The sequence below is a fragment of the Ursus arctos genome, unplaced genomic scaffold (genome assembly GCF_023065955.2).
Source record: "Ursus arctos isolate Adak ecotype North America unplaced genomic scaffold, UrsArc2.0 scaffold_32, whole genome shotgun sequence".
Taxonomy (NCBI): domain Eukaryota; kingdom Metazoa; phylum Chordata; class Mammalia; order Carnivora; family Ursidae; genus Ursus; species Ursus arctos.
The window spans coordinates 17,293,223-17,319,724 of record NW_026623008.1 but is presented as its reverse complement, the minus strand read 5'-3'; the positions used below and the strand labels follow the sequence as shown (position 1 = coordinate 17,319,724).

At 43.8% G+C, this 26,502-nt stretch overlaps 1 long non-coding RNA gene across 1 annotated transcript; it reads right to left on the bottom strand.

Annotated features, from left to right (window-relative positions):
• Positions 1 to 968: 968 nt before the first annotated feature.
• Positions 969 to 16,733, bottom strand: LOC130542297 (uncharacterized). The gene is made up of 2 exons (XR_008956749.1): positions 16,406 to 16,733; positions 969 to 4,330 (listed from the first exon to the last, which is right to left on the bottom strand). It is a non-coding gene; the product is annotated as an uncharacterized LOC130542297 (long non-coding RNA).
• Between the last annotated feature and the right edge of the window lie 9,769 nt (positions 16,734 to 26,502).

Below are 26,502 nucleotides of genomic sequence, written 5' to 3'. Positions count from 1 at the left end.
CTATTATAAATAAAACTCAAATGGACATCCTTGTATATAAAGCTTTGCCTACATCTCTTTTTTTTTTAAGATTTTATTTATTTATTTGACAGAGATAGACAGCCAGCAAGAGAGGGAACATAAGCAGGGGGAGTGGGAGAGGAAGAAGCAGGCTCCCAGTGGAGCAGGGAGCCTGATTCGGGACTCGATCCCAGGACCCTGGGATCAGGCCCTGAGCCGAAGGCAGATGCTTAACGACTGAGCCACCCAGGCACCCTTACATCTCTGAAAAAGTTCAGATAGATTCAAGAAGAGGAATTGCTTGGTCAAAGAGCGTGAATTATTAGATCAAAAGCAGACTAAAGACATGGCAAGAATGGAAGCCAGCAAACAGTGATGGTACCTTGGGCCTTCCCCTCAGGGGCACGAGTTACAAGTTAGTTGATCAGCCAACACATACTTTTATTGAGTAGCTATTTCACTCCAGGCAATATGCTAGGTGCTGGCAATACAGAGATGAACAAACCAGACATGGACCCTGCCCACATGGGAAATGCCGTTTAACACATGGCTACCCAGAGAGACGGTAGCTGATTTTTTAAAAGATTTATTTATTTATTATTTGAGAGAGGGAGAGAAAGCACGAGTCAGAGGGACAGAGGGAGAAGGAGAGAGAATCTCAAGCAGACTCTGCATTGAGTGCAGAGCCCAATGTGAGGCTCGATCTCACAACCCAGAAAACACCACTTGAGCTGAAACCAAGAATCAGACGCTTAACCAACTGTGCCACCCGGTAGCTGATTTTTATTGGACTATTGCCAACTGAGGAAAGCATAGGCACACCATAATTTGTATAAAAAGCAAAAACCTACTGAGAAAATTATTTGTAATTGATATGGAAAATATAACACTAATATACTTAATATATAATTACAATCCAGTCATATCATCAAACTTGATGTTGCAAGAAAACATTTTGAGGCATGGAAAGATGTCCAGGATAGGCTTTAACATCAAAAGGCAGATTTCAAATAGTATATACAGTGTGAACTTATTTGATTAAAATAAAGATGATATATATTTTAGAAGACTAGAAGAATAAACATCAAAATGTTAACAGTGAATTATCTGGGCAGTGCAATTACAATAGATGTTTGTTTTCTTTTCTTATCTGTATTTTCAAAATCTCTACAATAAACTTGAGTTATATTTTAAACAGAAAAAAGAAATAAGACTTTTGAATGTTTTAAAGGCTACCACAGATATCTGCCCCATCTCTGCCAAACTAGTCTCTCCTTAGTCTCTGTGTTCATTTCAGGGTCTATCTTGGTTGATTATCCTTTCTCTTGAAAATGGATCTCATTTTCTTCTTCTTTTTTTTTTTTAAGATTTTATTTATTTACTTGACAGAGAAAGACAGCCAGCGAGAGAGGGAACACAAGCAGGGGGAGTGGGAGAGGAAGAAGCAGGCTCTTAGCAGAGGAACCTGATGTGGGGCTCGATCCCAGAATGCTGGGATCACGCCCTGAGCCGAAGGCAGACGCTTAATGACTGCGCCACCCAGGCACCCCTCATCTTCTTCTTTTCATGTCAAATAGTTTTGGATTGCACTGTGAATGTTATGTAATGGACACTTTGGATTCTGTTATATTCCTCTAAAGAGTGCTGATTTTTGTGATTGTTGTTTTGCCAGGTAATTAACTTGGTTGGGTTCAAAGCATATTGTCTTTGGAAAAGCAGATCAAATATCAGTTTACTTCTTGTATCCTTAGCTGATCTGCTTGTAGTCTTTCCTATATACGTGTGATTTACAGCCAGAGATTTAAAAAGAGTTTATAAAGAACTTGGGCTCCTCTTCTCTCTCTTACCTTTCCAGGATTTCTCCCTCACTTTCCTTTCCAGTGGCTATGGATGTCCTCAACTCTGCCCTCTGGGTTTCAGGCCAAAAATACTGCAGGTTTTCTATTGTGATGTTAGACACCTTCAAATGGTACTGACTGCAGTGTGCTGAAAGCCATAAAATATTAGAAACTCATCCTGTGCCATTCTTTTCTTCCAAGTGTTAACTTCTTTCCAGGATCTGCCTGCTTTTGTTTATTCTCCAGTACTTCGGGTAAAATTTTGGGGGTGGGGGGTGCAGTGCAGAGTCTGCAGAAGGATCAGTCTGGCTAGAGCTTACTTGGACATACCATACATGCAACTCCTCATTGTGACTTAGTGTCCTTGCTTCAATCTTCAATAGCCCCTTCCAGGTGAGGAGCCCACATGGCCAAGGAGACATGCCTCTCAGAGTAGCCCTTCCTTCTGGGAAATGCCCCAGGGATTTCTGGCATCTGTCTTTATGTCTATAACACAGATTTTGGATAGGGTTCAGCACCCTTTGCCTTGGCACTGCAGAGACTACCTAGCAGGTCTGACCCATAAGTGGCCACCCACAACTGTACAGTCAGAACTCAAGGTACAGTCTTTTGAATCATTTCGATGGAGTGGTAGCAAATCACTGAGCTTTGAGGATGGGTTTATTTTCAAAAGCTGTTAAAAACCTCTTGGAGAAAAGAGTATTGGCCTTAGACTCAGGCAAGAGGGTCTTCTTCCCTGGGTCCCATGCTTTTAGTGGGTACTCTGACCCTCTGCTGGCCACACCCCTCTCTATGGGTCAAGGAGTCCATGTAGCCAAGTAGCCAAGGCAACACAGAGTTTACAACATCCCCCCTTTACAAACTATGCACCCAGTACCCAGAAACCAGAATTCCCTGACCCATAGACTCCAAACTCACTTACAGGATCTGCATGGACCTCTCCCACAGGTGTAGAAAGCAGAATAATGGACTCCCAGAGATGTCCATTTAAAATAAATTGTAATAGTTGGATGAGAAAGGCATGGTCTAAATGCAAAGAAACCAATCTAAATTAGAACAAGGAAGCGATACACAGAATGGGCAGGGATGAGAATGGATTGGGGATATGCTGACAACGGCACACATCCCTTGGGAAGAGCACAGTGGTTAGGCAAGTAAAGCCAGACTGTCTGCATTAAATCCCAGCTCCACCACTTAAACTCTTTGTGGTTCAATTTCCTCATCTGTAAAATGCAGTTACTTTTGCACCTTCTTCTTTGGGTACCTCCGAGGATTAAATTATTATGTGTAGAGCACTTAGTAATGTACGCAGCATGTGGTGGCAATTGCTCAGAAAAGAGCAACTTTTATTAGCCACTCCCAACAAGAAAACAGAGGCTGAGAAATGTGAGGGGAGAGGAATCATATGTGATAGACATAATCCAAAAATTAAACATGTCATGATTTTAACTTGTGTATGAAACAAGAATCCATTCGAAATTGACTCTGAGGGCATTCTCCTCTAGGGGCATTAAATGAGTAGAGAAGAAAATGCATGTCAGCCCATTACTTGGCTCTATTTACATGATACTCATAGGTAAATTCGGTTTATTGGAAGCCAAAGGTAACTGCAGAAAGCTGAGGGAAAGGGAAAGAGGTTTATGCAGCTTGAATGCACATAACATCAAAAAAAGAAGAGAGGAAAGGAGGTTGTATAAGCCACAACAAGAAGTCAACAGCAATGTCTAAAATTAATACATTGAGAAATTGCCACACAAACCTATCTTTAGAGCCATAGGGGACGCCCCTGGAAGAACTAAAAACAGAACCATTTAAAGTGCTGCCTCCAGATTGCCTTCTGAGGAAGGGAGCAACTAACTGCACTCAGTTTATTGAATATGTCTCTAATACTCTGCCTCTGGGTACTCAAGACTCAATTCTTTAATCTCTGATCCCTAAAGCAGCCTGAGGGTCAGGCTACCTGGGTTCAACTCTCAGCCCGTTTATTTTTGCTTAATCTCTGAGTCTTTCCAGTAGTCAATATTTTCATCGGCCAAGGGGTGATGAAAACATGCCTAGGTACCTGGGTAACTGTGGTGCTCTCCATTATCCGAGGATGGCTTGCAGCTGGGCTTTGAGGCACTTCAGCATCCAGTAGAGCTCTCTCCATCAAAATCTGAATCCTCAATTTAAGTGAATGTGTTCACATAGCAGATTATAAAAGCATGCAGCTTGCTGGCCCAAGGGCTCAGATCTCCCTGACCGTCTAACCCCACAGGCTGTCAGCTGGGGTTGGGCCCCATAGGCACACGGACTGGGGGGCTCAGAGAGATTTGCATCTCCCAACTTTGACCAGAGGAGCTGGCTTTCCCAGCTCAGCATCCTAGGACATCTTTCGTTGCTTCCCATTTGCTTTTGTACTGATTTCATGGGATATTAAAGATGCTTGATAAAGTTGTTTCATAATCCATCTGGGGCTCACCGCAGGACATCATTCCAAAATCACTTGTATTCTAAGGAAATGAAAATAACACCCTGAGCACCAGATGCTATAGAAGCAAATCATGTTCCTACAGACACGTGGATTTACACATACGTGCATACACACATGTGTGTTTCATATAAGCTGCGCAGCAGATCTTTACAATTGCCCTTTGACACATATAAAACAATTAGGGATCGGGAGATCAAGGAAGGTCAGTGATTTGCCCGTCTACACAGCTACTAAACGGTTGAATCAAGATCCAAACCCAGGCTGCCAGCCTTAAGACTCTTTGCCTATGTACCATGATGTCTACATAACACCTTTCACATTCTTCAGTATTTCCCCGGAAAATCTGACACATTAATCATTGAATTCAAATAGCTAGCTGGGGCTGGCCAATGCAACGGCCACTAACATGCGGCTATCGTTCACGGGGCATGTGGCCCGTCCAAATCAAGATGTGCTGAAGTATAAAGCATACACCAACCTCTCAGACTTAGTACAATGAAAAAATTATAAAATAGCTCATTTAATAATTTTATATTGATTACATGCGTAAGTAATAAGATTTCAAATACATTGGGTTAAATAAAATGTTATTAAAATCAATTTCACCTGTTTCTTTGTATTTTTTTTAAGTGGCTACTAGAAATGTTTAACTTCTTCCTACGACTCATGTTACAGAATGTGGACAAAGCCACGCTAGACTGTTCAATCAACAGAGATACCTGTGGTTTAACAGAAAAAAAACTGTGGTAGAGAAGTTGGGGAACCGAGTTTTGAGCCTTATCTTTGACAGCATCTAGCTGTGTGGCCTCAAGCAAACCACTTACCCTTTCTGAGCCTCAGATTCCCCCCCCTCTGAAATGAGAGACTAGCTCATATTTCAATGAGCCCTTCCGTCTTGACAGTCTACGTTTGCACCAGCAACCCCCTTATCTCTCAGCACTTACATCTCTGTCTTGTGGGGGTTTCTCAGCCAGGGGTTCTGTCTGCCCCTTCCTGGTCACAAACTCTGTGAGGATAAAATGACAGTACACTAACTCCCCTCTCCCGCCACCCCTATTCTCACTGTACCATAAGAAGCACACAGCTGGCACTTAATAAGAACTCACTGGTGGTTGGATACTGGTTTGAAATCTATTACTAACAGCTCCTGCTTCTTCTTCCTCTATCTCTCCATCTTTCCCCAGGATTTCCCCCCAAGGATTCACATATTACAGTTCCAAGAAGTGTGAAGTGAGAAGATAGGTTGGCAACAGTTTAAGCAGCTTCTGGCCACCTGGTATGCAGCAGGTGGAGGGAAAAGCTGAAGGGCAGGTGCCACCTTCTAGCCCAGCACTGGGCGTCCTCCTCGGATCATCGGAAGTGGCAGAAGCATACGAACAAGGGGGAGACTTTTCATGCTCGGTTTCTCTTCACCCACTTTGACTAGGACTCCCGAGTTACATTGTCCATTATGAAACAAATTTGACTCCAATTAAAACACAAGCTAACTCACTTCATGAACTGTCCTCTAGTGTCTGCTTTTAGAACTGTGTTCTGAATTTAATTTGATTATGAGCTACTTGAGGACAGGTGCGGGGTCTTGACCATTTTGATGTCTGGTGCCTTCATGGCAAACCGGAGAACGTCAAAAAAAAAATCTATGCTGGCAACAGAAAGGTAACTGGAAGCCAAGAGAGCAGTTATGAAGGTCAGGAACGTGGGCTGTGAAGTGTTCATTGACAGCCACCATAAACGGAACTGTGATGAGAGGCTGGGGCCCTGTGCTAGGATGCCAGTGGTTGCATTTCATTCTTTTAACAGCCCTATGAGGCAGGTGATGATTATGGTGCCCTGTTCAGTTTCCTTGAGAAATGTGCACCTTTCGAAAATATGCATTGAGTGGGTCAGGCACTGTTGCAGGCACTGGAGTCTGTATTCTAGCGGAAGGGAGATGATAACCAAGCAAAGAAATAAACAATTATATTCCTAAGTATGTACCCAAGACAAGAGAAACCAAGGACTCAAACAGATCCTTTTTTTAAAAGATTTTATTTATTTATTTGAGAGAGAGTGAGCAAGAGAGAGAGAGAGAGTACAAGCACAGGGGGAGAGGGAGAAGGAGAAGCAGACTCGCTGCTAAGCAAAGACCCCTGACACATGGCTCCATCCCTGGACCCTGAGATCATGACCTGAGCCTAAGGCAGACGCTTAACCAACTTAGCCACCCAGGTGCCCTTCAAACAGATCCCTGTACACCCCACAGCAGCATTACTCACAATAGCCGAAAGGTAGAAACAACCTGAGTGCCCATCAACAGGTGAATGGAAAACCAAAACGTAGTCTATCTGTTCAATGGAATATTATCGAGCCTTTGAAAGGAATGACAGTCTGACACCTGCAATAAGACATGAATCTTGCCAGCCAGACACAGAAGGACAAGTGTTGTATGATTCCATCCCAGAATAGGCAAATTCACAAAACCAAAAAGTAGCATAGAGGTTACCAGAGAATGGGAGGAGGAGGGAATGGGAAGCTATTGTTTATGGGCATAGAGTTTCTGTTTGGGTTGATGAAAAAGTTCCAGAAATAGCGATGGTGGTTGTATGTAACATTGTGAACGTACAATGCTTCTGAACTGTACACTTAAAAGTGGTGGAAGTGGTAAACTTCACGCTATGTAGATTTTACCACAATAAAAGAAAATCAGTTAAAAACCAAACCATTTCAGATAGCGTGTGAACAGGGCGAGGCCATAAGAGCCCAGGGCTGAGAAGGGAGCTATTTTAGGTTGCATAGCAAGGCAAGTCTCGAGAGGGTGATATTTGAACTGAGACTTGAAACATGAGAGGTGCCAGCCATGTAGAGAGTGTCTCAGGGGAAGGATTCTGCAGACAGAGGCAAAGCAGAGAGAGGTACTCTGGCAGTTGAAGGAGCCAAGAGTAGCAGGGACATTGGCAAACAAGGGGTGAGTACCAGGAGCTGTGGGGAGGTCAAGAGCCCTGAGTCCAGGACACCAGGTAGGAGGCTACGCCCCTGTCCAAGATCTTCTCTTTCCTATCCATGCCTTCAGCCCAGATTATTCTCCCAAGTTCCATGGCCTTGAGGCGCATTTAGCTGCTGATGTCCTCCTACTTATATCTCTCCATTTGTAAATCAGATTCACATGCATCATAGACCATACTCAGGACCAAACACTACTATTTCTAAGTACACAGCATGTGCAACATTTCCCAATAAACAATGCCCCCTAAATCCATAAATTCTGGGTTTATTTATAATAAACAATCTAAGCAGATCAAATATATACTGATAAATGCAATTTACAGATAAAGCCTATTATCTTTCTACTAGCAAATACCATTTATTTGCTTACCAGAAGCTCTGGTTACTAGAATATTTGCAAGGGGATCTGAGTAGAGATCCTTTTTTGTTCCCCCAAGAGTCCTTGGTAAAAAGGAATAGGTTACAGGCCTGCTGCTATAACTGTAAATGGAAAGTAACTATGTTCTCACTGTAAAAAAAAATGCAAACAGAACAAAAATACCTAAAATGAAAAGCAGAAGTCTCTCCCTTCATCCTCCTCTCTGGCGTCATGCACTCAAGACCTCCCTTCCCAGGGGTAACTACTGTTAGCGGCTTGGAGTACATCCTTCCAGCCCTTTTTCATACATTTATATACATATATGCATATATAAAAATATGCCCACCTGTATATTTCTTTTTATATAAATAGAAGCATATTATGCATATTCTTCTACTTCCTTTTTGAACATAAGTGTTGAAGATTTTTAATGGCCATTCCTCATCCTTTTCAACTGATGTATAGTATTTTATTTTATACCCTGAACTAAACAGTGCTTAGCCATTCTTCTATCAATAGACATTTAGCCAATTTCCTGTTTTTTCATCGTTACAATGACAATAGATATTATATGTGGCCTTTATTCACACACCATTGGGCTCATGTGCCATATTTCTAAGGAATAGAGTATTTCTGTAACATAAAGTATTTCTGTGGGATAAGTAACTAGAAGTGGAACTGCTTTGTTGAATGTTAGGCATATTTAAATTTTTGATAGATATTGCCACATTGCCTCCAAGTAAGACTATGCTAATTTATGCCCCCATTGCAGGGCAAGACGTACCTATATTCCAACACCAATAACCAATCCTTGCTATTACCAAACTCTATAATAGTTTAGTAGTCTAATGGGTTTAAAATGACATCTCAATCATTAATGGATTTGTCCTACAAATATTTCTCATACCTACTGTGTGCTAGTCTCTGGGGAGCTGTGTCCAGCAGCACAGAGAAGAGAGCGACTGACAAGTGATTAAAAGGCATCCCTCAGAGGATAAGAGAAAGCTCTGGCACAGAGATGGGCATATGCACAGCATGGGTAGGGATCAGTGGCTGAACTAGAGAATGGGGTGGGGGAGTGTTGGGAGCAACATTAGGTGGCCAATTACAAATGGCATCCAACACCAGGAAACAGTTTGGACTCCACTCAGTGGATGGCAAGGAGCCAATGCAGCTTCTTGAGTGGCAGAATGAAAAAACCAAAGCAGTGCTCATCTTAGTTTGAGTTCCCCCAAAGGCAGTCCCCAAGACAAGGATTTGAGTATGAGTAGTTTGATAGGTGATCACAGGAAGCACCAGTAGGGGAGAGGACAAGTGAGACAGGGAAGGGAGGAAGACAAGAAAGGGTGTGTTAGTGAGCAGCCTACTGCTTGGCTAGGTGGGGCCCAATCCTCCTGGGGATCTTCGGAGAGACTGTGTAGAACAGAGAGTTGTCCACCCAAAGGGCGAGGAGGCTGGGGTATTTATCCCCAATTTCATCCCTTATTAACCGGTGCATCCATCATCTCGGGCACTACCTCTCCAACATTTCCAGTATTCCTGTGCACAAGCCAAGCAAATTCCTGTGGCCTAAGGGCACCTTCAGCAGGGAGAAACAGGAAGCCATTCATCATACAGTGATGGTCTACAAGTCATCTCCAAGGTGGGCCTAGGGAATATGAGCTGGGCACTCATGGTATCTACAACCGAGTTCTAGGACAACTGACTGGCCCTAGTACTGTGAGCACAGAAGAGCCTTGAGTGAGAGCATGTCTTGTGCTAAAGGAAATATGCTGAGAATGTGTAGTAATTTAACCTACCAGCACCTTTACATCCAAAGTCTAACCTAATAGTCATAAACTGCAGTCATTAAGACACAAATGGAAAAGTACCCAGATGATCTTTCCATAAAACACACTGAACTATGAGTAATTAGCCATTTCCAAAAATTCACTTACCAACTGTCCCTTAATGAATAACTTTCCATGTGCCTCATGAAATCCCACACTCTGTAAATAGAGAGTCTGAAATTCTCTATGAAGACATACAGTTTCTTCCTGACTTCACCAACTGCCATCTACCAACTACCTTCTAGTTCCACAGTGGATTTCAAGGAAACACAGCAACCATATAGGCAAGAAAACCTTGTGATCATCCATAGGTTCACGGTAAGCTTAGTATCATTGTTCCTGAGGCTAGAACGGTTTGGGGTTTTTGAAGATTTTATTTATTTATTCGACAGAGATAGAGACAGCCAGCGAGAGAGGGAACACAAGCAGGGGGAGTGGGAGAGGAAGAAGCAGTCTCCCAGCGGAAGAGCCTGATGTGGGACTCGATCCCATAACGCCGGGATCACGCCCTGAGCCGAAGGCAGACGCTCAACGACTGCGCCACCCAGGCGCCCCCAGACTGGTTTTTGAGTAGAGTATTAAGACCATGTTAGAAAGTCACCTGGCTGGGGAGCCTGGGTGGCTCAGTCAGTTAAGCGTCTTCCTTGTGCTCAGGTCATGATCTCAGCAGCGAGTCTGCTTCTGCATCTCCCTCTGCCCCTAGCCTCCCCCCCCCCCCCCACCCGGGCTCGTTCTCTCTCTCTCTCTCCCCCTCTCTCTCCCTCTCAAATAAATAAATAAAATCCAAGAAAGAAAGAAAGGAGGGAGGGAGGGAGGGAGAGAGGGAGGGAAGGAGGGAGGAGGAAAGAAAGAAAGAAAGAAAGAAAGAAAGAAAGAAAGAAAGAAAGAAAGAAAGCAAAAGAAGGAAAGGAAAGGAAAGGAAAGGAAAGGAAAGGAAAGGAAAGGAAAGGAAAGGAAAGGAAAGGAAAGGAAAGGAAAGGAAAAGGTCACCTGGCCTTTGCAGTTTCCTAGAAAATTTTCCCCACCTAGGAGGCTGATATGAGGGGCCTCAGGACAAATCATGGTGACAGGGGTAAGGGTTGTAAAAAATGATACTGGGACTAAAAGTCCAAAGTCCTAGATCTTAAGGCTCCATTACTTGCTTGTTGCAAGTTCCCCAATTTATTCAGCTAGTATTTAATTTCTTCATTCAAAAGTCATTTTTCTGGGCATCCGTTCTGTATCTAAAAATACAAAAAGTAACAAGTTTGCCGGGGGGGGGGGGGAATCATATGATCATTGCAATAGATGCAGGAAATGCATTTGGTAAAAGTCAATATCCTTTCACAGTAAAAATTCTTAGCACACCATGATAGAAGTCAAATTATTTAATCTGATCGTAGATAATCCCACAGATACATCATACGCAATGGTGAGATGTTGGAGATCAGGAATAAGACCAAGATGCCCAGTATCACCATTTCCTCTCAACATTCAAGGTCTTAGTTGACGTAATAGGCCAATTAGGCAAAACAGAGGAATAAGAGTGATAAGGACTGGAAGTTGTCCACTCTGTCACATATCGAGGATCCATAGAAATGTAGGTCTGTTTCTGGGATCTCTAATCTGTTCCGTTGGTCTAGTTGTCTACATATTGTATACATAGAAAATTCAAAATGACTTCCAATAAACTATTAATCAGAAAGTTTAGCAAGGCTTCTGGATATAAAATACTTACAAAAATATTCATGTTGGGGCGCCTGCCTTCGGCTCAGGATGTGATCCCGGCATTACGGGATCGAGCCCCACATCAGGCTCCTCCACTATGAGCCTGCTTCTTCCTCTCCCACTCCCCCTGATGTGTTCCCTCTCTCGCTGGCTGTCTCTCTGTCAAATAAATAAATAAAATCTTAAAAAATATATATTCATGTTATTCCTTTGTGCAGTTACAAATAGAAAATGAAAATTTGGGGTGCCTGACAGGTTCACTCAGTAGAGCACGTGACACTCAATCTCGGGGTTGTAGTTCAAGCCCCATGTAGGGGGTAGAGCATACTTAAAAAGAAAAAAAAAGGTAAGAAAATGAAAATTTACAAAAAGGTGCCACATGAATAGACAAACACCACCAGAACAGATTATAGAGCCTGGAAACATACCGAACTTCTATATACCCTTAATAGATGTCGGAGTGACATTACCCATCAGTCAGAGGACCGTCTTTCAATATGGTGCTACACAATTGGCTATCCGTCCAGCAATCATCAAAAACCTAAACACGTGAAATAGAAAGTATAAAGATTTTAGAAAGAGGGAGCCTAGCGGGCTTAGTCAGGACAGCATGTGACTCTTGATCTCAGGGTTGTGAGTTCAAGCCCCACATTAGATATAGAGATTACTTTAAAAAAAAATGATTTTAGAAAGAATATCTTCGTGACCTCAGGACAGGGAAGGATTTCTTTAAACAACACATAAAGAACAATAATCATAAAGAAAAAGATTGATAAATCTGATAACACTAAAATTTAAAGCTCCTGTTTGTCAAATGGTATAATATAGAGAGTGAGAAGACAAGCCACAGAGTGAAAAAGGTGTTTAAAATACAAAAAACCCACCAAAGCCAAATAGGACATAGCATAAGTGAAGACCTCCTACAAGTCAATATGAAAATGACAGACAACCCCAGGAGAAGAGTAGGTAAGAAACTTTAATACAACATCACAAAAAAAGGCAATACCAATGGCCAATAAACATATCAATATGTTTATTTTGAATGCCAGTTGAAATCATGAGATACCATTACAAATCCTCCAAATCAGCCAAAAATATAATAATAATAATAATAAATTTTAATCTGGTAATAACCAGTATTGGTATGACAGTAGAGCAAGAGGAATGCCATCCCTTTTTGGGTGGAAATGTCACGTGGTGCAACCACTGTGGGAAACAGTGAGGAATTCTCTTCTGAAGTTGAAGATCTCTAAATCCTTTGACCTAGCAATTCCACCTCTAAGTATGTACTTTAGAAAAGCTTTCCCAGTCATACCTGGAGACCTGTTCAAAACTAGTCATAGTTGCATGGTTCTTATAACCAAAAACTGTGAGGTGGAGACACTCTGCGTTATATATTCCCACAACGAAATACTATACGACAATCTAACCAATCAGATAGGTTGCACACAATGACGTATGAATCTCACAAACATAGTTATAAAAGAAAACATGCAGTAAGACTGCATTCATATGGAATTAAAAACAGACATAATTACATTGTTTGACAATGCAAGTGTGTGTACTAAAATTATTAAAAAAAAAAAAAAAGCAAGGATAGCGTCATTATAAAAGCCAGGCTAGTAGTCATCTGGAGTGGGAAGAAGGGGGCTGAAGATCGAATTGTGAATGGGGAAGGGGCATGCTGAGGAATTTCAGGGTGCTTACAATGTTGTACTTCTTGACTTAGATATGTAAGGGTTGTTTTTATCATTAAAAATTAGGGACATCTAGGTGGCTCAGTCAGTTAAGCATCAGCCTTCAAATCAGGTCATGATCCCAGAGTCCTGGGATCAAGTCCCGCATGGGGCTCCCTGCTCAGCAAGAAGTCTGCTTCTCCCTCTCCCTCTCCCTCTCCCTCTGCCCCTCCCCCTGCTTGTGTGCTCGCTCTGTCTGCCAAATAAATAAGTAAAATATTTTTTAAAAAATTACACATGTACTTTTTATATAAGTGAGAGTCTGGGGAAAGATATGTGACAAATACATAACATAGTATTAAGATTCAAAATATACAAAAAATTACTAAAAAGCAATAGGAAAAAGACAAATAGATTAGTCAGGGTCTAGTCAGGAGACAGAAACCACACAGTAATTTGAACAGGGAAAGCTCACGAGCTAGGAATGGGGGTTAGCTACTAAGCAGTAAAGAGAGCGAGAAACGACGGAGCAATAGCTGACCTTGGCCCCCGCGTTTCCCAGAGAACGGAGGCACAGCACCCACGGAAAGAACCAGTCTGAAAGAGCTTCAGACCTCATTGCAGAAGGTGTGTGTTGGCCCACTAGATGGCAGAGAAGTTCGCGGAGATGACAGCGGCCAGGGCTGGCAAGCAGAAAACTGCCCCCTTGGGCACGAACCAAACTCACAAGGATACTGCTCATGGGAGAGGAGCAGCTGGGAAGCCGCCCCCTAGGTGCCAGGAGAACTCACCTAAGAAGATGTGCCCAGGCTGCCCCTAAAACTCACCGGGCAGCCTCGGGGGTGACTCTGAAACTCACTAGGCATTGCAGCCCTGGTTGCCCCACAGGCTAGTGGTCACTACGCATCACAGGAGCAAGAAAAGAACACAGGAATCAGGAAGAGAAGCGCCCCTTTCCTCCAGTGGGGTCCCTCCAGTGCACTCTACACACAAGGCTTAACATCATGGCGGCTGCCCAGGAGAAATACTTGCAAGGTTCCAGCTTCGATAACTCAAAGCAGGGCATTCCAGGATGGGTTTAGTGCTGAGAAGCATGAATTGTTAACTGGCATCACAAACAGTAACACAGACTGTCCTTAGAAGGGTAGAAGAGAAGGTGGTGAAGTATTTATCTCCAGGGAGAGAAATTGAACCCACAGCAGGGTCAAGGGGCGTGCTTTGCACGGGCAGACCCCAAGGGAACTGCCAGGTATGAGATGCCCAAAAGGAAGTCTGACCTAGTATGTTTCCTGCCAGAAGCCAGGTGCCATCAGCAGAAAGAGGCTGGCTATTGGACCATCAAACACGGAAGCCAAGCTGGGGTGGCTAGCCAGAAAAGGCATTCTCCTCTCTATGGAACTGTAGGCGGAGGTCCTCAAAAAAATGTGAGAGGACCTCAAAAAAAAATCCATAAAATCACCTCACAAGACAGTCATCCTTGGACTTCTACCCAGAGGCACCAACACCAGATTAGTGTTGAAATCACCAAGAAAACCTTTCCCCTCCCCCTACTCCCACCTTCAAGGGACGCAAACCTGCAGCTGGTGAGGGGGGAGGAAGTGGAAGAAGAAAAGAGAAGATGCCTACCAGACATCCTGCCCACCTGCAACACTCCAAGCCTGGGAAAAGAGAAACTTTTTTTTGCCCCAGAGAGAAAGAGAGAGCAAGGGCGCGTGCACGTGCACATGAGCGAGCAGGTTCCCGAGCAGGCTGGGGGATGGCAGGCAGAGGGAGAAGGAAAGAGAGAATCTCAAGCAGGTTCCACACCCAGCACGGAGCCTGACTCGGGGCTCAATCTTACAACCTTGAGACCATGACCTGAGCCAAAATTAAGAGTTGGACACTTAACCAACGGAACCACCCAGGCGCCCTGGAACGAGAAACTTTAAATTGAACAAGAGTCTGCAGTTTTTATATCAGATTGGACTGGACTTTTTATTGCCCCATCTGCCAAACCCACAATGAGGGTAAGCCCATAGAGATGGTGCCTCTTGGTCCCTTTCTGCACCTCTCATTTATTCAATTTCCTAAGGTTGATTCATATCAATCTCTTTCATAATTAAATGAGGTGGGTTTTTTTTTCTCCCTCCAATGCACAAATATTGTCTCTGTCTTTGTTGCTAAGAAACTTTTTTATGATCTTAATCCCTACTGGAGACCAACCCTCTCCATTTCAAGCAATGGAGGTGCTCATTTCACTTGAAAGATTGTTTTCAAAAATCTCAAAATTCTTCCTGATTCCACATAGTTTATATTGTCCCTGTCTGCCTCAGAGTTCAGAGGAAATCAAAAATTTTTTCCTAAAACACAAGTTTAGCTAAAATACGTGCCACAACAAATATTAAGTGGCCTAAGTCATTCCCCTTTGGCTAATAAACATTGCAGAAACTTCAACATGTAAATTAATCTGAGTTCATGCCATCTTGTCAGAAGACACGTACAAAATAATCCTGGTTTACCCCTACTATTAGATAAAGAAAGAAAGAAAGAAAGAAAGAAAGAAAGAAAGAAAGAAAGAAAGAAAGGGAAAGAAAGAAAGAAAGAAAGAAAGAAAGAAAGAAAGAAAGAAAGAAAGAAAGAAGGAAGGAAGGAAGGAAGGAAGGAAGGAAGGGAGGAAGGAATGAGACAAAGGACTTCAAAAGCACTCGTAATTGTGAGCTCCTGCCAAGTTCTTATGGGTTTTGTGAAATATTATTCACATCACCACAAAACAATTCACATATCCTTCCCTACTTCTGCCATCAGTTTATACCCTGGTTGATAGATCCATTTTCAAGACTACCAAAGGAAAACTTCTTAGGTTCATGCTGGAAGAGACCTTACCTTGTTTTCTTGAGCCCATAAACTGCCATCAGGCACCAGGGCTTTATGGCACAGCTATATATATCACTCTATAAAAAGATACCTACCCCATGCAAAGACTCAGCGGACTAGACTCTTTTCTTAAAGCATTTAATGGACATAATCACACTAATGATAACAGACAGTGCACCACACATGTATCTGTGTGATCTCCCTATAAGTTAAAACTTCACCCCCCCAAAAAAAACCTGACCCAAATTTACTCAATAATCCCATTTTTCCCTGGGAAGCCAAAACTTAAGGAAGTGACTCTGTGATCTGTGCTGCTGGTAAGGAATTCATTTTCCGACTGAACCTTTCCTGAGGCCCGTGATGGTGTTTACGATGTAAAAGTAGGGGCGCCTGGGTGGCGCAGTCGTTAAGCATCTGCCTTCGCTGGGAGCCTGCTTCTTCCTCTCCCACTCCCCCTGCTTGTGTTCCCTCTCTCGCTGGCTGTCTCTCTGTGTCAAATAAATAAATAAAATCTTTAAAAAAAAAAAAACAATGTAAAAGTAGACAGTAAAATCTTAAAAAGAATTTTTGGAGGTCCAAACCAAAACTCAGATTCTATCTGAGACTAGCAAAAAGACTAGGGAAAAAATTATTTCAATAGTGACTTTCTAAGTGTCCTTGCAAGACACCTTCAGATCCCAAGCACTCACTTGTCCTCTGATCCCGCGGAAGACCACTGCAATCATTCTGCTGATTGGACTCAGTGCCACCATGACCTCATGCGGTCTGGGGGTTTCTTGCTGGAGAGATTGTTCTTTATTCCTGTCTCCATCCCTGAGGCTTCCAACAGTGGTCTTGCCCTGACTGTAAAACACTAGTTTATCCAAAGTGTGCCTCAAAAATATTTTGTTAAGTGTATTGATGTCCTGGGGCGCCTGGGTGGCACAGCAGTTAGGCGGCTGCCTTCGGCTCAGGGTGTGATCCCGGCATTATGGGATCGAGTCCCACATCAGGCTCCTCCGCTATGAGCCTGCTTCTTCCTCTCCCACTCCCCCTGCTTGTGTTCCCTCTCTCGCTAGCTGTCTCTATCTCTGTCAAATAAATAAAATCTTTTAAAAAAAATGTATTGATGTCCTGAGTGGACCACTGATCAGAGTAATATTCCGCCGTCCCTGTTGTTCGCAGCCTTACCCTGCTTTTCTATCTCCCAATCCAGGGAGCTCTCCAAAACTTCACTAGACGAAAGCTAGGTCGAAATACCCAGGTTCTGGGGACTGCTTCTATCTCCAAAAAGAACATGCCACTCTTATTTAAACCTCATTTTACAGTTAATCCTGGCTCAGAGCTAACAAAGACCGAAATAGAAAACCCTGTCCAACAAATAATTCAAATAAAATCGTAAACCAACACCCATCCACCCACCCGTTTTCATGCAGCCCATTAACATTCATTGAGCACTTACAAAGTGTCAGGCAGTTTATTAGGGACTCGGAATAGCTCAGAGAACAAAAAGACAAAATCCCTGCCCTTTATGAAGCTGCCGTTATAGTGGGGAAAGGGGGTGTGGACAATAAGCAATATACCGGATTGTTTCAAGAAACAGAAACCACACCACAGATTTGAAGAGAGAACTTAATATAAAGAATTGTTAACTAGGTATAAAGCTGTTCGCCAGGTAAGCAAAGGGTTAAAATGCTAAGAGAATTTCAAGGCGGGGGGGGGGGGGGGGGGGGGGGGGCGGCTGGGGACCATCACACTAGATGGTCCCAGCAGAACTAAAACTCAGACCTCTGAGGAGAGGTGCCTCCTGGCTGGTGCTGGGGTCTCGGAGGGGGTGCAGCGAAGCTACTTCTGGAAGGGTTACAAACCCTGCAAAGCCTGCCCCAGGAAGGACCTGCCACGCTGGGTGATGATGTGTTGCAGGGGAGAAGCTCAGGGGAGCACAAAGCAAACCGGAAGTAGCAAGTCCCTTCCCCCTCCTCCTTCGCTGCCCCCTCCCTCCAGCTTCCTTAGAGCCTAACCGGGACCAGCTGGCAAAGCGGAAAGGTCCTAATTCAGAGTGCCAGCACCAGCCCTGGAAAGAATAAGGGAAGCTGGGTTAGGCACAATAATATAGGGATAAATTCTGTTACCAGATGGGAAGCGTTATGGGGGAAAATGGAGTAAGGTAAAAAGGATCAGGAATGTGGGGAGGGGGACGTGTCGCATTTTAAAAAGGGTAATCAGGGTGGGCCTCATTGAGAAGGTGATGTTTGAAGTGTAATTTAGAGTACTGAGATTTACCACTAATCGAACAGCGATGTCCTCAAGGTGGCTGCCGCACGGCCAGTAACTGTCGGGACCCAGTGAAATTCATCCTTCAGGTTTTTCTTAACTAGATTTATATTTCAATCAGAGCTGCTCCAATTTCTCACTTGTCCTTTCTCCATCCTATATAACAGGCTCTGGACTGAGTGTGGGATGTGAGCTTACAAAGTCCTTTCCTGAAACGGAAAAGATATCTGATCGAGTTTATTATAGGTGAAATCACCTGACATGACTCCATATGCCAAGAACATTCTAAAGAAAGCTTGTTCTCAGAAACAGAGACCTACAAGGTATACACACACACACACACACACACACACACACACTCTTCAGGCTATGAGAACACCGATGTCAAGGCAGGGAATAATCAAATTGGTAAAAGCAATCTAATCATCTCAGAAACCATCTTAAACAATTGGCATATTCCACTATACAAAATGCAAGGGCTTGCCAGATAAAAAGTAAAACCTTGAGTACGGTGACCCACAGAATCAAATATCCTTGAACTACAAATGAAAACCACAAGGATATACCACAACATACCCATCAGAATGGCTAAATTAAAAAGATTGACAATGGCAAGTGTTAGCAAGGACCTAGAGCAACCAGAATGCTCACATCTTGCTGGTAGGAATATAAAATGCTACAATCTCTTTGGGAACCTGTTTAGCAGATTCTTCTAGAGCTAAATACATGCCTACCTTCACATTTTGCAATTCTCACCCTAAGTATACACCCAAGGGAAATGACTCCACAGAAAGACATGCAAAGAATGTTCCTAGCAGCCTGAATGTACTAGCCAATGACTGGAAACAATTCAAAGGCATGGAGACTTGAATGGGTAACAAACTGGTGTAGTCACGTGGTGGACACTACAACAAACAGCCATGTGCACACGCAATAACTTGGATGAATCTCAAAAACATAGAATATTAAGCACAAGGAGCCACACACAAGAGCACATGCTATATACACAAGAACAGGGAACACAGAGGACAGAAGTCAGAACTGTAGCTGCCTCCAGCAGGGGGCTGGGAAAGAACACAGGAAGCTGAGTGGGTTGCTGGAAACCTTCTCCATCTTCATCTGGGTCCTGGTCACATGGATGTGTCCACATGTAAAAATCCACTAAGCACTTAGGGTTGGGACAGGCTATGAACTTTGTCATCTGTATGCTATTCCTCAGCAGCAAACAGAAAACAGAGAGGAAGGGAGGAAGGACGGCATCCTTCTTAGGAGGCATGGTAAGAAATCAAAGAGTCTATAATCATCTGCTGACTGCTCAAAGAGGGGTACGTGCTTAAATCTATCAACTGTGATGTGGCTTCATAAATCCAGATGGACGCATGATAACCACATGAAAACCAATGATAAAGAGAAATTTCAAACTGCTGTAAAACCTCTAAAGGTTATTCGAGGGAGCCACACAAACTGGACAGTTGCCACTGAGGGACACTAAGAAAAATCCTTAGAGTACTAAAAAGGTTCCTCTTAGTTTTATGTCTGTGTTTCCTCTTTAATGACAAATAGAGGTGCCCTAAATCTTCCTATAGACAAATAAAACTGCTCCTAATCAAAAAAAGCAGTTAACAAAATATACACATAAATCTAGAAAGGGGGGGTGGAAATGGTTCTGATACAATGCTTATCCAACTATAATTTGACAATTATTCTTTGGAATAATGGAGAAGAATGTGGAGGTCTGGCCGCCACTCAGTGTTTGGGCAAACATTTCAAAACTATGCTTCTCTGTCTCCCCAGTAAAATATAAATATCCAAAGCCACCTAAGCACGTTGATGACCAAAGCTGGTTCATTAACTGCAAGACATTTTTCAGACGGCTGGTCAACCGTGCAAATCTCCCCATGTTCAGATAGTCCAGATAGTTCGGCATTTGATTTTAAAAGAAACAATGCAATGTGCCACATTAGGGGTTACCCAGGTAAGATGCAATATAGCCATACCTTGTAATATCATAGAGCACTTAAAAATCATGAGGTCTTCAGAAAAAAAAAAATCACAAAGTACAAGCCTACCTATTCACATGGCCAATAAACATTTAAAAAGATGCTCAGTTTCATTGAAAATCAAAGAAACATATGTTTAAACCTAAAGATATGTGTTTTACAGAATTATCTGTAGTAAAAAAAAAAATCTAGGAAAAACCTAAATGTCCATCAACAGGGAAATGACTGTAAGTTCTGGTGTACGAATAACTACAGAATACTACGCAGTTGCAAAAAGAGTGACGTACATCTACGGCCCTGACAAGGAAAGGTGTCCGTTATACATATTTTTAAAGCCACAGGATAATATGTATAGAGAAGCTTTTCCACTTAAATTTCAGTGTGTACAGTTTCACAGAAGTACAAACTCCAGAAAAAAAGCATGTTGGTTCTTCCCTCCACCGACAGATGCCATTGGCTATAGGGAAAGGTTAATTTAGACTTGCCACTGTGAACAACACAGTCCTGGTCGCTGTCCTTGTGACCGAGGAATCACTCGCACGTCATTGACCCCATGATAACCAATAAGCATAAAGCCATTGCATCTTCAAAGTGCTAATAAGAGACAAGCCATTACAAAAGAAACATATGTAGAAATAGCATTTACTTCGAAAGTGGTGAGAAAGTGAGGAGCGTAATGGTACATGTGCTTCTGGAAGGAACTGTCAAAGTGAGAACAGTTTTTATTTTCTTTTCCTTTTCTTAAAGTAGGCTCCACACCCAATGTGGGGCTTGAGCTCATGCCCCCGAGATCAAGAGTCGCGTGCTCTACCGACTGAGCCAGCCAGGCGCCCTGGGGAACGGTTTTACATGCCGTATAGGGAAAGACCTGTGTCCATTCCATCAAAGATGAGCAGAGGCAAAAATGGAAAGTGAAACTGGTGGACAGAAAAATGTTTTCATCTGTGGCTAAATCATCAGAATCAAATCTGATAGCTCTCTGCTAATTTGTCTGGAAGTAAGCAATGGGAAGGGTGAAAGACCCCAATTTAAGTCAGCCTTGAAGAATTAAAGGAGAGGGAAGGGGAAGAGCCCCAGGACCAGGAGCCTCAGGTAACTGGATCCTCTGGGTACCCACCAGCCCACCAAGCTGTTCCACTGCTCGAGGTTCCATGTGCTTCCACTCCTTAGAGATAAACAGTGGGAGGGGGGATTGACTCCCAGCCCTGGAGGTTGGAGGAAGAGGGAAGAGTAAAGGATGCTCCCACTTGCGTGCTAACCCTGGCAGGGTTTTTGTATTGCCAACATCACCTCCCAGGTACCTGTGCGGGAGGAATGTGAAGATTTGTCCCAAGACACTCAAGGGACAGGTGAGGCGAACCCGTAAACCAAACCAAACAAGTCCTGGTCACAAAGGCAGTCATCCAAGTAAGTCCCAAAAAAGGTAGCAAAATCGTTTTCCTCCAGGACCCCCCCACACACACACATGCCTCCACCCTCCCACACACAGGTTCAAGGCAGCCTTGGTCCAGGGATGGCCAAGGGGAAGGGTGGCCTTGTTGTTTTCCATAGGTTCTAGAATCTATTTCCCTTTGGCTTGCATAGTTTCTCTAGGGTTGATTTTAAGGAAGGGAGCTAATGAAACTGGTCACCAAGGAGTGACCAGGGCAGAGAAGCGAAACCAGCTTTTTCCCATTTCTGCCTCTTCTTGGAATGCCATCTGCCACCACGCCCCTATAATATTCTTGCCTGATGCCATGATAACCAAATGTTAATTTAATTGTTTTGCAGGAAATCAAGGTTTCATCCAGAAGCCGCACCAGGGGCCACCTGGATGGCTCAGTAGGTAGAGCGTGTGACTCTTAATTTCAGGGTGGTGAGTTCCAAGCCCCATCCCATGGGTAGAGCTTACTTAGAAAGAAAGAAAGAAAGAAAGAAAGAGAGAGAGAGAGAGAGAGAGAGAGAGAGAGAGAGAAAGAAAGAAAGAAAGAAAGAAAGAAAGAAAGAAAGAAAGAAAGAAAGAAAGAAAGAAAGAAAGAAGAAGCCAGACTGGCCAGACTGAACTGAACCAGTCAGGACCAGTGACCTCCTCTTTGAGCTCAACAAAAGGAGATGAATCCTCCTTTACTTAGTGACTTCTTTTATCTGGTTTTCAATCGAGTAGATCCTCTCTCCTTCACCCAGACCCTTTTCCACTTGCCCTTACAAAATCTCTGACTCTCCCCTTCAAAGAGAAGGATTTGGGGCTTGTGTCTCCCTCCCCCATCTCCCCTCCTTTTTCAGCCTTTCAAATAAACTTTTTCCTTGCTGCACCCCCAACATCTCTGCCATGAGCTTTGCTGCATGGCTGGCACACGCAGATGTGGACTAGTAATCCAAACTAGCTTATCGTTTAAAACTTGGGAGCTCAAAGTGTCTTAAGGTTTTTAAAAAAATATTGTTGAAGTATAATTTGCACGCAGAAAAATGCACAGTTCTTAAGCATACAGTTTGATGAGTTTTGACAAATATAGAAAACACTAATACCGATACCTAAAACAAGGTAAAAGAGTTAAGGTCTCCAGAAAAAGAAAGATGAAACATAGCTTTCTTGACCTAAGTCATATTAGGCTCCTGGACATCTTGCACGATCTATGCCTAACCTGCACTACTTGCCCAAAGCACATTTCTTGCAGAAGTTCCTGGGGTATGTTGAGATTGCGAAAGAATCGACCCCAGTAGTCAGTGATTTTAAGGGAACAAAAGAATATAAGAACAGTCACTATCAGGCCAGGAGATAACCTAATCATATCAAGGACAATAAATCAGTGGTAAAACTCCCAGTACTGATTCAAGAGTAAAGATTGACCTGATACACATTCTTGAGTTATCTTTGCCAGACTTAAACCCCTTTAAGGACTCAGATACCCAACCAACAAAAGCCAGGGAATTGATGGTGCCGATCTTGTCTTCCATCTACTAAGACCTGGACTATGTCACGTGAAGATGACTTTTGCCCCAACGCCAGGCTGCCTTCTCCATCGTGCAAGCCCCTTCGTGAATCTGTGTGCACCCTTGGCTTCCAACGTCCCCAGCTTTGTTGTTGGAGAAGACACTGCTTTGGGAAATATCGCTGTTGTTCTCCTTTACTCATTGCAAGTAAAACCCTTCCTTTTCCTATTCTTTGGCTCAGTTATGTCTTTGGCTCAACAACCACCAAGAGGTGAACCCAGGTTTGGGTAACAGTAGGACCTTTTTATCAACCATGTACCTTCAAGAAACTTTGCCGGTCAAGCCCCTTCAGAGGTGACCCTGTTCTGATTTTTACGGCCAAATATTAGTTTCTACCTGCTCATGAACTTCATGTCAAGGGCAATATTACATGTATCTTGCTTCTTTCAGGCAACCCTAAATATATTTTTAAATCTAAAAAAAAAAAAGTTTACTTTGAATATAGGTTGGGAGGGCGGCTAAATTCATCTGGCAGAAGCCCTTGTGTCAGCTAAGTACCATTTACTTTGGGGTACCCCACTTTCCATAGCATCTGCCTGGCTCCACTTATCTGGGAAAAAAAATCTGAAACAACAGTTCATCTTAACACAAAAATATAGAAGGAAACATAGTTGACTGCATATAATGTCACAAACATTAAGTCCACATAGAAATATTGAACATTACTTGAAACCCAGGTTTGAAATTATCACTCTTGGGGCAATTGGGTGGCTCAGTTGGTTAAGCTTCTGACTCTTGATTTTGACTCAGGTCATGATATCAGGATCATGAGATTAAGCCGCCAATTGGGCTTCCCACTCAGCAGAGAGTCTGCTCGGGATTCTCTCTCTCCCTCTCCCGCTGCCCCTCCCCCTCACCTCTCTAAAATAAATAAATCTTAAAAAAAAAAAAAAGAAAAGAAAAGAAAAAGAAATCATCACTCTTGGTCCCCACAAGGCAGGGGCCCACAGCGACCACAGAGCCAAATGCAAACACACTTATTAAGTCACCCCCTTCAAAATAGTCATAGGCCCTAAGTGACCAATTACAACCAAGCACAGGTCCTAAGATTATCAAAAAAGGGAAAATTCCATACATCCCCATACTCCCTCCCTGAGCCCTATTAACTACGGCCCCTCACCACCGCCTCGGGGTGGACGGTCTCTCCTTTGCCTTCCTACCCGCCACTCCCTGGTGGTGTTTTCAATAAACTTCTATATCTTTTGTTCTGCCCGGAGTGAATTCTTCACTGCTCATGGTGCCCGCCTCCACCTGATTCAAGCACCCCACATTTCGTGGCCCCCCAACCCAGATGAGCCCCCGCATTGTCCTGGGTTCTCGGCTTCATACCCAGCTTCCCTCTCTCTTCACCCCCCCTCCTATGGAGCTTGCTTAATTTCCCAAAAGTCTGACCTCACCCTGAGAGCCCCCTTATATTTGCCAAGTGCAGGCAAAGCCTTCCAAATCATTTTCCATTTACTAGAATTTTCTGTCACCATTTTTTTTCTCCTCGAAAGGAACTTTTCTCTCCTGCTGAAAAAAAGGGGAAAAAAATCTTTCTGTCAAAAGGTCAGTGACCATGACCCTCAGAATGATACCCAACAAAGAGATTCACAGGTGAACAGGAATGTCCCAGAATTGCCACAGTGATATGCGGGGCGGGGGGGGGGAGGGGGGTGCTTCTGTGTTTTTTGTGCACAGATGAAGTCCCATCAACAGATATCACCAGCTAACACGGGTGGAAGGGCAGGATGCCAACTGCCTCCTCTCTGGGGCTCCTGGCCCCCTACTGGATCTCTCCAGGGGCTGCCAGGGGGTGTCTCCCATGTCCTCTGCCCACACTGACCTACTCCGACTACACATCTTGTGGCCCCTCTTGGACCAAAGCCCCTGTGTGCCATTGGAGTGGCCTCTAATGTATCTGCCAACACTGCCCAAACCACTCCTGCCCTAAGGCACCAATCCCAGTGGGCACCTCTCTGGTGCCACCAGCATCACACTGACTTGGACACCCAGCTCAGCTCTGATTGCCCCACTCTGGTCTGCAGCTTTGAGTTCCCAGAAGCCGTTGCCACCTCCTTAGCAACTGTCAAACAAAGCTGGACATGAGTTAAAGTGCAAAAACAGATTATGTTCAGTAACTACTGACAGTTGGGAAAAGTGCTGAGCTCTGTTCCAATTTCTGCAGAGGTAACTGGGTGTTTTAAAGGAAAGATGAGGGAGGAGGGAGGGAAGAGACTGGGGGATTATCCTTCCTGACAATTATTCTTCAAAGGAATGGCTCTTAGGATCTTAGGCAAGCCACTCCTGACTTCTAGGAGATAGTTCTACTTCTCAAAAGGACAGAAGAAGGAATTCTAAGCCCTTTTTAGTAAATGGTCTAAGAAAGAGAGGTCAGAGCCTATGCCAGGTTCTGGCTAGAACACAGTAAGTTCTTTTGACAGCCCTGAGTTTTTCCAGGCAGGACCTCAAAAGGGGGCTGAGTCAACCCAGAGACTCCTCCTTAGGCTTCTAGAAGCCCTGCTAGGGTTGGTCAGTTCTCTTAGTGTGGGGGTTTGGACAGAGTTGTCATGTGTCAAACTTCTTGAAATTCTCACCACCCATCACTCTGATCCTCCCCCTTAAGCTACTGACCTTGCGTTTGCTACTTGCCTACCTGCCTCCAACCTCTTCCTGCCCTCAAGCTGCCAACACCACCGCCAACTGCCACTTATGTATCTGTCTCTGCTATTGCCTGTCCGCTGCTGGCAGGGGAGGAACTCCACTTTCTCTGTTGCTTGGGCTCCTGTTGCTACGACTCTCTCAACTTTTCCACCCAGAGCACTCTCCTTGCCCAGTGTAACCAGGAGCCACCACCAATGGGTTCCAGCTACAGCCTCACCCTGGGCAGAGGGCCACTGCTCACATCGCACCCAAGGTGCCATGTCTGAGCTCAGAGGGGGCCGGATTCCTTCTTCCCCATTGACACCTCTCTCCCTGAAACATAATCCACCTAGAGTGGGGATTATGAGGATCCATCCACCCACCACCACTCCACCCCAGGCCACCCCCACCAAAAATGCTCAAATAAATTCTATCCCAAGTGAGAGCAAAGTTCAAATTATTTCCCCAGTGCTCCCAGGTTTATGTAGATAAACAGCTCTAACCACACAGCGGGTACTATTTTTTTTTCCATTTTACAATGTAATCTGTCGTGGATTTTATTTTTGAATCCTTCCCCTCATCAAGACAAAGCTAGGGCATTTGAACCTCTCCCTCTGGGAAGTGATAGAGGATATAGCAGAACAAAGAGTCCATTCTTAGCTTTTGAGTTTCAAAACAGACCTTGAAATTCATGGCCAAGGCCATATTTGAGGGGAGGAAAAACAGGGGGAGGAAGGCAAGGGAAGGAGGATGTTGACTTTTTAAATCTAAGTCATGAAAGATTCAGCACATAAAATTTATGTCTCAATAAATTCAGAAGAATGTGCAATAAAGTAAGAGCAGTTTTTCCAGCCCCAGGACTGCGAGGAGAACAGGTAAGCTTAGTGTTGGTGTGGCGCTGAGAAGGGGCCCTTCTCCCTGCCACCCTCAGTCCCTGGTCC